The sequence below is a fragment of the Anthonomus grandis genome, chromosome 1 (assembly GCF_022605725.1).
Source record: "Anthonomus grandis grandis chromosome 1, icAntGran1.3, whole genome shotgun sequence".
Taxonomy (NCBI): Eukaryota; Metazoa; Arthropoda; class Insecta; order Coleoptera; family Curculionidae; genus Anthonomus; species Anthonomus grandis.
Window position 1 is genome coordinate 18,797,136 of NC_065546.1, and position 12,488 is coordinate 18,809,623.

The window sequence follows — 12,488 nt, forward strand, 5'->3', positions numbered from 1 at the left end:
TCCAGTGGTACCTTAAAGCTCTATGTCTATCAAGATAATTAAAATACTTTAACGTTTTAGCTTACTAAGGAATCTATGAAGGTTGAGTCATTTAACTATTAAATTAAGGCGTTTAAGGAATGGACCAGAGATTACGGATAGGAGAGGATATGATTTCTTATTATTAGTCAATATTATTTTAATAAATTTCGGAAAAGAACAAATTCTTACTACCTAAAGAAGAGTCAGAATTCATAGGCTCACAGGGATGGTCGTTTAAACAGGGCAACGTACATTATCGGACAAAATTTAAGCAACTTTTAAAATATTTACATAAATTGTTTATATTGAATTCCCTACAATTTTTTTTACAAAAATATGTTTGTTTGCCAGGTAAGAAAACTGATAAAAACAACTACGACAGAATTAGAGCAACGTAAAAACAAACTGGTTTTAGTATTGTATGAGAAACTGTCGAGTTGTGAGATTTTTATTTAAAATATACCGCGCGGTGTGCATTATTTCCTGGACCTAAAACAAAATTATTGATGCCTATTTATCTGGGAAAAAACAAGAAAAGACGTTGTTTCAACAACTATTAAAAATTACCGAGTCCGAGGTAGGGTTACGACCTTTAAGCGTGGTGGGTGACCAAGAAAAACCACGAAAAACTTGGACAGACGCATTAAACGACTTAGTATAAATGATGCAGAAATGTCTTCGACTCATATTTTAGCCGCAGTTGATGATGTCAACGTGTCTTCCAGGACTATTCAACGTCATTTAGTGGTTTTCAATTACCAGCGAGAAAACATTTCTTACCTAAGAAAAATAGAAAACGTAAGAACGTTATTTTGTTAGTTGTTATTTGCAAGGTTTCATCAAAACTGGAGCACTCACGATGAATCTAAATTTCTTATATTAATAAGTAAGTCTTGCAGAAAAAAGGCTTGACCCAAAGTAAGTTGCTACTACTGAAAAACATGGTGGCGGAAATATCATGGTGTGGGGCTGCTTTTCGGCATATAGACAGAATTAAGAGCATAATGGACAGATTCGAATATGCTAATATATTGGTAAACATAATGCTGCCTTGTGCAGAATGGGAAATGCCCCTAAAATTCACATTCCAACGTGACAACGACTCAAAACATAGCTAAAATTATAATAGAGTGGTTTACTAAGAGAAAAATTAATGATTTAACGTTACCACCACAATCGCCAGACCTAAATTCTATAGAAACCCTATTTATTCCCACTATTTCCCATCTATGGGTTTAGCGTGGAATTCTGTAGATAAAGACTTAATAAATAATCTGGTAGCTTCAATGCCGAAAAGGTGCGATCAAGTCATTAGGAACAACAGGGTACTGGATAAAACATTGACTTTTATAGTTCTGTGTACAGTTTTATTTGGAAAAAAGATTCAGTTGCTCTAATTTTGTCGTGATGAAAAATCTTTATTTTAGTTATTTTATTAATATAAATAGGATTGTAGTAGAAATTAAATGTAAATATTATATTTTCCCTGCGTTTCAATTAAACTTTATTTATCAATTAATTTAAAACATATAAACCATAACATGCTACTTAAACCTAATGAATAAAAAAGTAGCTCTAATTTTGTCCGATTCTGTAGATAGAGCAACAATAGTTGAAACTATTGATAAAATGGAAGAATCATGATAATATGTACATATATTAAGCTTGGACTTCAGAAATGTACAAGCTTCAGAAAGTAACGTATTGCCTAAAATAATTAATAAGTATGTATATTCCAGAATTCCAGAAAAAAGATACAACTTCTACCATGAGTGAATTAAAATATTCGATGCACAAAAATACTATAATTTATAAAATAGTATAAAAGTAGTATCACTTACGCGTACTAGAAATATTTAATGATAACGTATTTATTTACTATCATTTACGTTCGATTTAAATATCGCGCCAATATTTCAATCGTGGGCTCCTCATATTTCAGGCGTCTCCAGAGATGTCGTACGGCCGATATTCGCGACGTTCCCAATATCGTTAAAATACTGTAAAATGCTTGAGTGAATAAATCGAAGCGTTTTAGTCCTCATACACTTCTCAATTGGATAATCCACCGCATAAGGAAGGCAGTTTACTTATACATTGCTTAAGCTTTTTAAGAAAAAGCAAAAAACGTCATTTTCACAAATAGTTAATTGATTGATAGATATTTGATTGAAATTTTTCTCAATCCTGCAAATTTGATGGTCTTTCTAAATCACTGTAAAATTGATTAAGTTCATTAACTCTTCAAATGAGGTTATAAAATATTTTAAATAATAAATACCGTGCTTGTCCTGTTTTAGAGTTTTAAGCTTTCGAAAAAATGCTAAATATAATTATTTTCTCGCGTACATCGACCTTACAATGATGCTAAAGTAAAACTAAGTTTCGAGTTTCCAAAGTCTAACAAGTTTCCGAGTCCAAATTCCAATTTGACACACTATGGAAACTAACTCGGTGATTATAAGTTTTAATAATCTATCGCAGGGAAGTTTGTTATTCCGCAGCTCAAAAGTTTGAATGGGCAAAAATAAAGTTTTAAGATGGTAAACAGATAGTAAGCTCCCATATGCTTTTAAAATAGATATTATATTTTAAGATTTATTGTATTCATATACTGTTTTTTTTTTCAGGTAAGCCCACATTTTTGAATAATAATCGTTGTCAAGCCTTCAGTTCAGCAAAAATGTAAGTACTAATTTATTGATAACATTTTTGAAATACACTGGATGTGTGTGGGATAATAGGAAGAGCAGTAAAATCAGTATATACTCTCACTACCAAGCTTGCGTTTAAAGAAATTCCATGGTTTGAAGTTGTTTTCAACCTAATTGAGTACGATTTACATTTGATTGCTAGAAGCTAAAAAAAGAGTGGGCATATCATATCGCCTTCTCTGTAATTTGCGGGTTGTGATTTTCCTTTCAGCCACCTCCACACCGAGTTTCGTTTCGGAAAAGAACCCACTAATGACGTGGTTGAGTGAAACTGTCGTTTTCCTAATTAGTCGCGCGCGACGTAACTTTGTCGCCCGTCTTTTGCGGTTGCGGCAGCGTTGGCTCTTTTGGCGCTGCTCGCGCGCGCTACCTTTGTAGTCGGCAAAATTAATTAGATAAAAAAATCCGGACGCTCAAAGGGCTCTCGTTTCCAACCCTCTTTTCCTCCCGACTTGCACACTCTTTTTGTTGAAAAATAAACACCTCGACCATCGTGTTTTTGATTTTTGCTGCCTAGACTCGGTGACTGCTTTTATATTTTTTTTTGTAAACTGGATCTCCTTGCTTAGCAGTCTTTTGTTGTTTGGTTAGATTTGGTCAGTTAGTTGGAAAATTGCTAGCCAAAGCTTGTGTTTATATGTAAATATAGATACCTATATTCCACGAGGTATAACCCATATTAATCATTTAGCAATTTTTATGAACACTCTTTTATTTCGCATGCAATGTTTTCCGTAATCATTTATTGAGAGGCTCTAATTTACTTGCATCGGTTTGCATGTGTTTATAAAAATATATATAATAATAAATTTAAAACTGGTTGGTTGAGAACTAACTATATTTTGCAATTTGCAAAAAAACTTTTTCTTGTTTATCGCCCCACTGCCAAGATACATGTCCTTTAATTAGGTGAGTTAATGGTTTAACAATCTCAAAATTACGCAAAATAACCTGTTAAGCCTAAAAAAATGTTGAATGTTGCGTACAGATCTTGGGGTGGGAAATTGTTCAACCGTTTTAATTTTTTCGGTTTCGGGCTTAAATGTTCCATTTTCTCGGAAGCGAGATAGATTACAGATGTTTGAAGAAAGAAGCATTTTTTTAAAGTTTAAAGTTCGACCTTCAGGTCACAAATTTTCTAATCATTTGACAATTCAAATATGACGCGGTTGTATTCGTAATGTCTTTCAGGTGTTACAGAGGCACTAAATCTTTTGAAAGATTCTTTTAGCTGCACTTGGTGATATTCGGATCTTAGGTCCAGACTTTTTTGAAAGAATTTTCCCGATTGTAATTTGTCATTTGGTCATCTATTCTGTCTGATAAATTAATTAATTTACATAATTCAATAAATGTTTTGCCTTCGTAATAGTCAATAAAGATTTAGATATGATTCTAGTGATTAGGTAACGCTTTTGTATTTTCTAAAATTCGCAATACTATTTTATATGGGAGAATGTCTGGTTCAATAAAGTTCGATGGGCGTTCTTTTAAAGAATTTTAATGAAGCATCGTCTTTGATTATGAGAACTTCGGGCAGTTCAGAAAAATTATTAAAAAAAAAAAATTATAAAAAGTTAAATTAAGTATAATCAATTAAGTTAATTAAATGTAATTAAATTATTGTAAAATACAGATATTTCCTGTATTTCCTAAGCGGTATTGTTATCCGGGTAGATAAGAACTAGTCAGATATTCTGTTTGGAATTTGTGATTGATGACCTCTTTTTCCAAAGGCAATTCTTTTCAATGTGTCTTTCTATTTTCTCTATTAGCTATTTTGTGCACAATCGTATGACATATAACCAGGTTTAATACACTTATAACAAGTTTTGGATGCGGGACGACTAGAAGAATATTTATAGTTAGAAGTTTGGAATTTCTTGGAATGGCTAGATCTGGCATATTTAGTTTTGGAATGAGATTCACCATTGAAGCTGCTAATTGATCTTGATTTCTCGGGTATAGTAGTCAAATATGAGAAAAGAGACTAAGGAGTTTCATGTTTACCGCATTTTGCTCCTGTCACAACCACTATGTCATAAATTCCTCCTATAATGCAGGAAACAGCATCTGTGTCAAGTTTTTTTTATTGGGAGAGTGCTGAGAAGTGAGATTCTGAAAATTTGTAGTACGTTAAAAATGATAATTGAAAATTACTAAAAATCCAAATACGCCAAGATGCTTAAAGTGTGTAAAACAACGTATTTATTTTTTTTACTTAAATGAATTTAACATCTTTGTTACCAATAAGCATATTAAAACTAGTAGATAGTAGATAAATAAAAAGATCTTTGTTGCTTAGGCCACCATTGCAGTTGAGTGACACTAGAGAGAAATGGAATTTGTGGCAAAGCTTAGAGGAAAATCAAACGTACTCTTAGTCAATCCTGGAAAAAACTATGTCATACCTTCAGATTTAGCTCTATTACCAACATCTATAGTTGACCTGCCTCTTTAGGCAAACGCCAAAATTAAAAAAAGAACCATCTGAAGAAAATTTCAGGAATTTTAAAGGATTATTTAGAAAAAAAATATTTAAAAAAATACTCCATTAGAATATATACAAATGCTCGCGATGAGTATTGTCGACAGGGCGGCGCATATTATTGTCTATCTAATGATGCCATAATAAAAACTGAAAATTTGTATCGGGAATCAAATACCACAGTTAATTACGATACTGAATAATCAGCAAAAAAGCAAATCTGATCCTTATGACTTTAGATATATAAAAATAATATAAACAGCGATTTCGTATTGTGCATTTCTTAATGATATAGTGATAAAACAAAGGATAAATAAGGACCGCGCGTATTATAAACAGTGTCGTTTCAGAGCCCGGTTTTTCGCTGAACCACAATATAATAAACCAACTTTATGCCACCATAAACGTCAAATAGAAATGTAGACGGTTATTAGAGAAATAAATTTAAAAGGTTTATATCGGGTTGTAGATGATGCTAGTCTGTTCTTGTTGTGATGACCCATCATGTTCAGTAATTTATTTCTGAGAGACGAGGAGATGCTTAAGCTCTCTAGAATTATATTGTAGGGAATCGATTTGATGTTTTGGAGGTATAAGGTCAAACCATCTGTTAATCTGTCTGGACAAGTGTTCAATATTTATTTTTAATAATATCCACCCAAATTCGTTTAGAATTCCTGGAAATTAATTACTTTGCACATCAATTTAACTCTATATCTCTAAATTACGGTTAAAACTCAATATACTTTTCATTGGAATCTTCATAACACAATTTGCTTTCGAGGGCAAAACTATCAATGAAGTCCAAAGAGATCGAAATTGGTAATCGCCTCTGACCAAGGAAAGAAAATGAGTTACCTCAACGTTATCTCGGGCTCTTTGGCGGATAAAATAGCATTTATATTAACAACGCACTAAATTCAAAGCCCTTAAAAAAATATAATCTAATTTATAGTCCTCACGTAACCCGTGGAGCCGGCTCCTTCAAAAATGTAAAACAGTTCTTTAATAAAATATATTTTACGGTTTATTTTTTTACGTGAGTCCGATAACCTCAAATAAATTGTTAAATTCTTTCTGGAAAAGTAAAAACTAAAAGTTGACATATTTGATTTTTTTTTTGGAAAAATCTAAGAAAAGATAATAGGGCTAAAAGAACAAACTATGATTTTTTTTTAGGAAAAGCAGTAATATTGGGCAAAAGGAGGTGGTGAGAAAAAAACGAATTTGAAATTTCCTAGAAAAACTAGTAGCTCTCAATTTTTTTCTAGCAGAAAAACCAGATTCTGTAGTCGGATTCTGGAAAAATTTAAACATTCTGGAATTATTTAGTGCCAACTGTGGATTTTTTCTGCCGAAAATCATTGACTTTTAAATGATTAATAGCACATGTGCATAAAAGTTTAAAACCTCTATATATTTTGCAAATGTTTGTTCACTGTCTTAACATTGTAAATTTTAATGGATCATAAGTTAATACAAACATTTCCCATAGATCCCAAAACTACGAAATAATTTGACTTTCTCGCCATGAAAAAAGTAACTTCACAATCATATTTGCATTTGTTTTTTGCAAAATAATTGAAAACCTAACTAGAAACCTATTTTTTGACAGACATGCAATCTGCATGTAATATTAATAACGACCCTGTATTAAGCAAATATCAACTAAGATGATAATTCAGAATAACATTTTTACCAGCTCTTAGAATATCCAGAAGTAACTCTCAATAAATATTTTAAACAGATTTCATCATTTTTAAAATGGATTGAAATTTTCTTCCTATAATATAAATAAACATTGTTACCTTACCGGCGTTTGATAAAGTAAAACCTTATATGTAGTGTTCACCGCTGGTTAACAATTGACCGAATTGACACCGATTTCCCTACACTGCCGTGAAAATTTCGAAAATCTATAATAGGTAATCAAGTACAAATTGGCATCAAACAAAACTATTCGAGCCTTTTCAATTATTACCTGTTAGATTCTAATCGTCCGACGTTGTTTCCCATCGCATCGGACCGTTAAGCCGCGGCGAGGTCTTAATTACGTTTTCCTTCCATACCCACCAGCATTTGAAGAAGCAACAGGAAATTTTCTGAATGTTTTCTTCGTAGATCCGATATGGATATGTACGTCCGCCGATCATTTGTCTTTCCCCGGTGCCGCGAGGGGAGGAGCAAGGCAATTATCGCATTGTTTACATAGACAAGCAATTATAGCTATTATTGAATTACTTAGTTTAGATTTCTCCCATGCCTTTTTTTGTATATTAGAATTTTTTAATTGCTTGTGTAAGACCCTGTTTATTTTCTAAAGAATTGAAATATTTTTCTTAGTCATTAAGATGAAATTTATCGGTCTGACCGAAAAGAGGTCCAGGATATTTACAAAACTAAAGCTAGCTCAGCGGTACCGTAAGTAACCGAATACGGTTTACACTTAGCGTTTCCCCTCGGGAATTATTTTTATGGGTTTCGATAAAAGAGTGAGATAAATATTTGGTTTATAAAATTCATTTGAGTTTTGGTCACTAAAGAGTGAAGTTACTTAATAAAAACAATAAAGGGTGTTGCGACGTGAAATAAGCTGTGTTGGTTTGGTGTAGTGTTTTACTACAAGAAAGGGTGAGTGTTATCACAGAGTATGCTTATTTCTATCTTATTGATTACACCGATATTTTACCTTTTTAATTGAAAATGTGATTAATGAAATATTTAATTGACCGATTGTTGTTTGTCTTGCTTGTGTTGTTGTGACGATTGTTTATTGTTTCTTGTTAAGATACTGAGCTGGTCTGGGACCATTGCACAGCTCGTTGTATTTAACAAGGCTTTGTATCTGGAGAGGACCCTCGCGTTTTGGTGTCCATTGCACCCCTCAGTACAAAGTGTGTTATCGTCAAGTGGTCTAGATCGGAGATTGCTGTCTCAATCTCATGTTTTATGATAATGTTTTTGGTAGCATTTTGGCTACGGTTTGTGAGTAATGTAGTGCTCACGTTTTGGCATATTGAACGATTGTATATCATTCAATATCAGTACGTTGTCGTTACTGGGACATTTAACAATCGGATAAAAATAATAAATTGGTGAATAATGAATTTTGGGATATTTAAGTTAATTGGTTAAACGTTGGTGAACATGAATTAAATGGTTATCGTAAAAGTAAAATCACTGAGCAAGTTTAAAACATATTAATTCATATTTTTCATATTAATGACTTCATGCTTAATTTTTTTATTATTAATTAATTTTACGGGAATAAGTGTGCTCAGGTTACTTTTATTATTTCAGGTCTACACGTCACCATCTCTACTTTGGAGTCGCCCAAGCGCCCAGTTGTTTTACAAGGTGTTTATTCTATTTTTATGATTTATTTTGATTATTTTGGACTATTTTGAATTTATTTAACGTATTAAAAATTATAAAATTATTTAAATGACGCTCACAGGTTTTAATTATTATAGAATTTTTCAGAAGTGGGATTAAGAACAAATAAACACCGGGCGTGACTCTAAGGTTTGATGATGTTGGTAGACATTTATGGTTTAAAGAAAAAAAAAATAAATAAATAATAATAATAATATTTTGTTTGTATTGCATTGTTATGAATATTACGAGTATTTATTTTGTTCTTTTTTTTTTCTTTTAAAGAATTTTAAATACCGCATACACTTACATCCTTTTTCTTGGTTAACATGAGTCGACATGAATAACGTAGGTAGTAGTACTGGTAGTGGATAGGGTAAAAATCAAAATAATGATTTTAATCGATTCACTAACATGATGGAAGAATTTTTTAAGAGCAATTCTAATTCTCGTAAAGCGGAAACATCTGTTAGGGGAGATGTTATACCGATTTTTAATCCCGAAGATAGTGATCAGGTTGATAGGTTACAAGGTGGTGTATACTTTACCAGTTTAGATATGAAAGCAGGTTACCATCAAATCCCAGTCGCAGAAAATTCCAAACGATACACTTTATTTGTTACACCTTCCGGACAATACGAGTTTAACCGAATGCCATTTAGCTTAACGAATTCACCCCGAACTTTTCAGCTATTTATGAACCAAATACTAAAACCTGCTTCTAGTTACGCTGCCGTTTATTTAAACGATATTCTTTTACATAATAGCACAATATATCAAGCACTTCACAGTTTAGAAAATATCCTACATATATTTCGCGCCGAAGGTTTAACACTAAATCTAAAAAAATGTTCGTTTTTAATGAGTTCAGTTTCATTTTTGGGTTTTGAAGTGGGTCAAAGTGAAGTACGCCTAGGTAAAGAAAAGATTAAGGCCGTCGAACAATTTCAACCCCCAACATCTGTGCACCAAGTGCGACAATTTATAGGGCTGACAGGGTACTTTAGGCACTTTGTAAAAGATTATGCTATAATAGCAAAGCCGTTAACCACATTAACGAAGAAATCTGTTAAATGGAATTGGGGTGAACATGAAATGAACGCTTTTAGAAAATTACAATCAGAATTAATTAAAAGACCAATTTTAACATTGTTTGATCCAACTTTACCTACCGAAGTTCACACCGATGCGAGTATGTTAGGTTTAGCCGGAATTCTTTTACAATTACATCCAGACGAACGTTTTCATCCAGTAGCTTATTATAGTAGACAAACCATAGGGGCAGAGCAGAATTATCATTCTTACGAGTTGGAAACTTTGGCAGTTGTTGAAAGTTTAAAGAAATTTCGAAGCTATCTTCTAGGAATTGATTTTACGGTAGTTACAGATTGTAATTCTTTAAAGGCAAGTAGTGAAAAGAAACAAATTATTCCAAGAATTGTACGATGGTGGCTTCAACTTCAAGAATTCCGTTTTGATGTTAAATATAGACCAGGCAATCGAATGAAACACGTGGACGCTCTGAGTCGTCACCCTTCTTCTACTGAACAATCACCAAATACGTTAAATATATTCCATATCGAACAAGCGGATTGGGTGCTCTCTGGACAACTTACCGATTCTAAGATTAATGAAATAAAACAAGTTTTATTGAGACCTCCACAAGTGTGTGACGTAAGCCAGAAGATCGCCGGTGGATCTAAGCTTTCGGAAGCCGTATTGATGATCGCTGATTAGTCCAGATGATTCCAGATATCTTAACAGTTGTTGGTTGACTGCTTTCTCCATAATCTTCGATATAACTGGAACTAGTGCAATCGGGCGGTAATTGGACGGCATCGTCTTCTTACCCTTTTTGGGTACAGCTTGCATTTGAGCAGTTTTCCAGCTTGTTGGAAATGAGCCCTGTTTGTACGATGCCGTGAACAGTCTACATAAGGGAGGAGTCAATTCGTCTCCACAACGTTTTAGTACTAGGGCTGGAATTCCATCGGGTCCAGAAGCTTTGTTGGTGTCTACGCTTTTAGGAATTTTATTTATAATTCGTTGGGGAAACGAAATTTCTCCCATCGATGAATTCACCCTTGGCAAATATGGCGGTGTTTTGCCTTGCGAGTGCACAGTAGAATTGGACGCGAAGAGTTTACCCAGTAAGTTGGCTTTTTCCCTTGCTGTTACCGCGATAGAACCATCATCTGCTGTTAGGGGTGGCAAGGCCGACTTAGCAAATCCTTGACTAACGGCTTTCGATACCGACCAGAAAGATCTTGTTCCATTTGTGCAGTTTAGCAATTTGTTTTTGATCCTGTTGTTGTGACTCTCTTTGCATTCATCAATAATTCGCTTGCAGCTATTTCTGGAGGTTAAAAAGTTTCTCCAATTTTCGGTGGAAGGATGTTGACGCCATTTGCGATATGCTGCGTTTTTAGTGTTTACTGCCTTTTTGCAATTCAGGTTGAACCATTGCTTGTTGTTTGATCTGCATTTAGTAGAAAAAGGGATATAAGCTTCCATTCCTGCCAAGATCGTCTCTGTAATTTGGTTTGCACATTCTGAGATGTTATTGGTTCATTCGATTTTTGTATAACAAACGTAATTCTGGGAGAAAGGAATGATTTCTTTATCCAATTCGAAAAGATTGTCATCCATTTAATATGTTTCATATTGATCATCTAGGACCTTTCCCTAAAAGTAAAAAATCAAATGTGTATCTGATTGTTGGCATTGATGCTTTTACGAAATTCTGCTTTTTACAACCTGTTAAATCCACTAAAACAAAATATGTTATTGAATACCTCAAGAATATTTGTGCAACCTATGGATCTTCTAAGTTATTAATTACTGATCGAGGAAGTTGTTTTACTGCTTATCATTTCAAAAATTTCTGCTTACAAAATAATATAAAACTTGTACTCAATGCTGTTGCAACTCCACGTGCCAACGGACAAGTGGAAAGGCTAAATAGAACCATATTAGGGGCTCTTCTTTCTTCCACCTTAGAAGAAAATACTTGGGATGATAACGTTAAGAAAATTCAATTTGCAATAAATAATGTAGTAAATAAATTAACAGGAAAAACAGCCAGTCAACTTTTATTTGGATATTCACCAAGAGGATCTAGTGACAGTATTTTACTTGATGAAGTTCAACAAATTCCGGATATTATTAATAATTTGTTAGAAATAAGAAGAGAAGCTGCTGAAAAGATAGCCTTATCTCAAGAACAACAAAAGAAATATTTTGATAAGAAAAGAAAGCGTCCGAAGAGATATAAAGTTGGTGACTTAGTCCTGATTATGAAAAATCAACCTGCCACAGGAACGAGCAAGAAACTATCTGCACCATATGACGGTCCAATGGTCATAAAAACAGTACTACCAAATGATCGCTACATAGTAGTTGATATGATGGGGTCACGTCGTCTCACTCGAAAAGCGACATATGAAAATGTTATTGCGGTTGATCGTATGCGACCCTGGGTACCAGCTGGTGGAGTTTCATCTGGTGAGTCGGATCTGAGCAGTAATGAAGAAGGGGTAGTTCTGTCCGATCCTGATGCTGAGGATGCTGATCAACTCGAGACGAGTTGATAGCAGGATGGCCGAATGTAAGACCCTGTTTATTTTCTAAAGAATTGAAATATTTTTCTTAGTCATTAAGATGAAATTTATCGGTCTGACCGAAAAGAGGTCCAGGATATTTACAAAACTAAAGCTAGCTCAGCGGTACCGTAAGTAACCGAATACGGTTTACACTTAGCGTTTCCCCTCGGGAATTATTTTTATGGGTTTCGATAAAAGAGTGAGATAAATATTTGGTTTATAAAATTCATTTGAGTTTTGGTCACTAAAGAGTGAAGTTACTTAATAAAAACAATAAAGGGTGTTGCG

At 33.6% G+C, this 12,488-nt stretch overlaps 1 protein-coding gene and 1 long non-coding RNA gene across 9 annotated transcripts in view; both read left to right on the forward strand.

Annotated features, from left to right (window-relative positions):
- Nucleotides 1-12,488, forward strand: part of LOC126741731 (protein pangolin, isoforms A/H/I/S) — a 359,880-nt gene that overhangs the window by 211,692 nt on the left and 135,700 nt on the right. The window lies entirely within an intron of this gene.
- LOC126741845 (uncharacterized) lies at nucleotides 6,980-8,672 on the forward strand. Its single transcript, XR_007662411.1, has 2 exons — nucleotides 6,980-7,854; nucleotides 8,524-8,672. It is a non-coding gene; the product is annotated as an uncharacterized LOC126741845 (long non-coding RNA).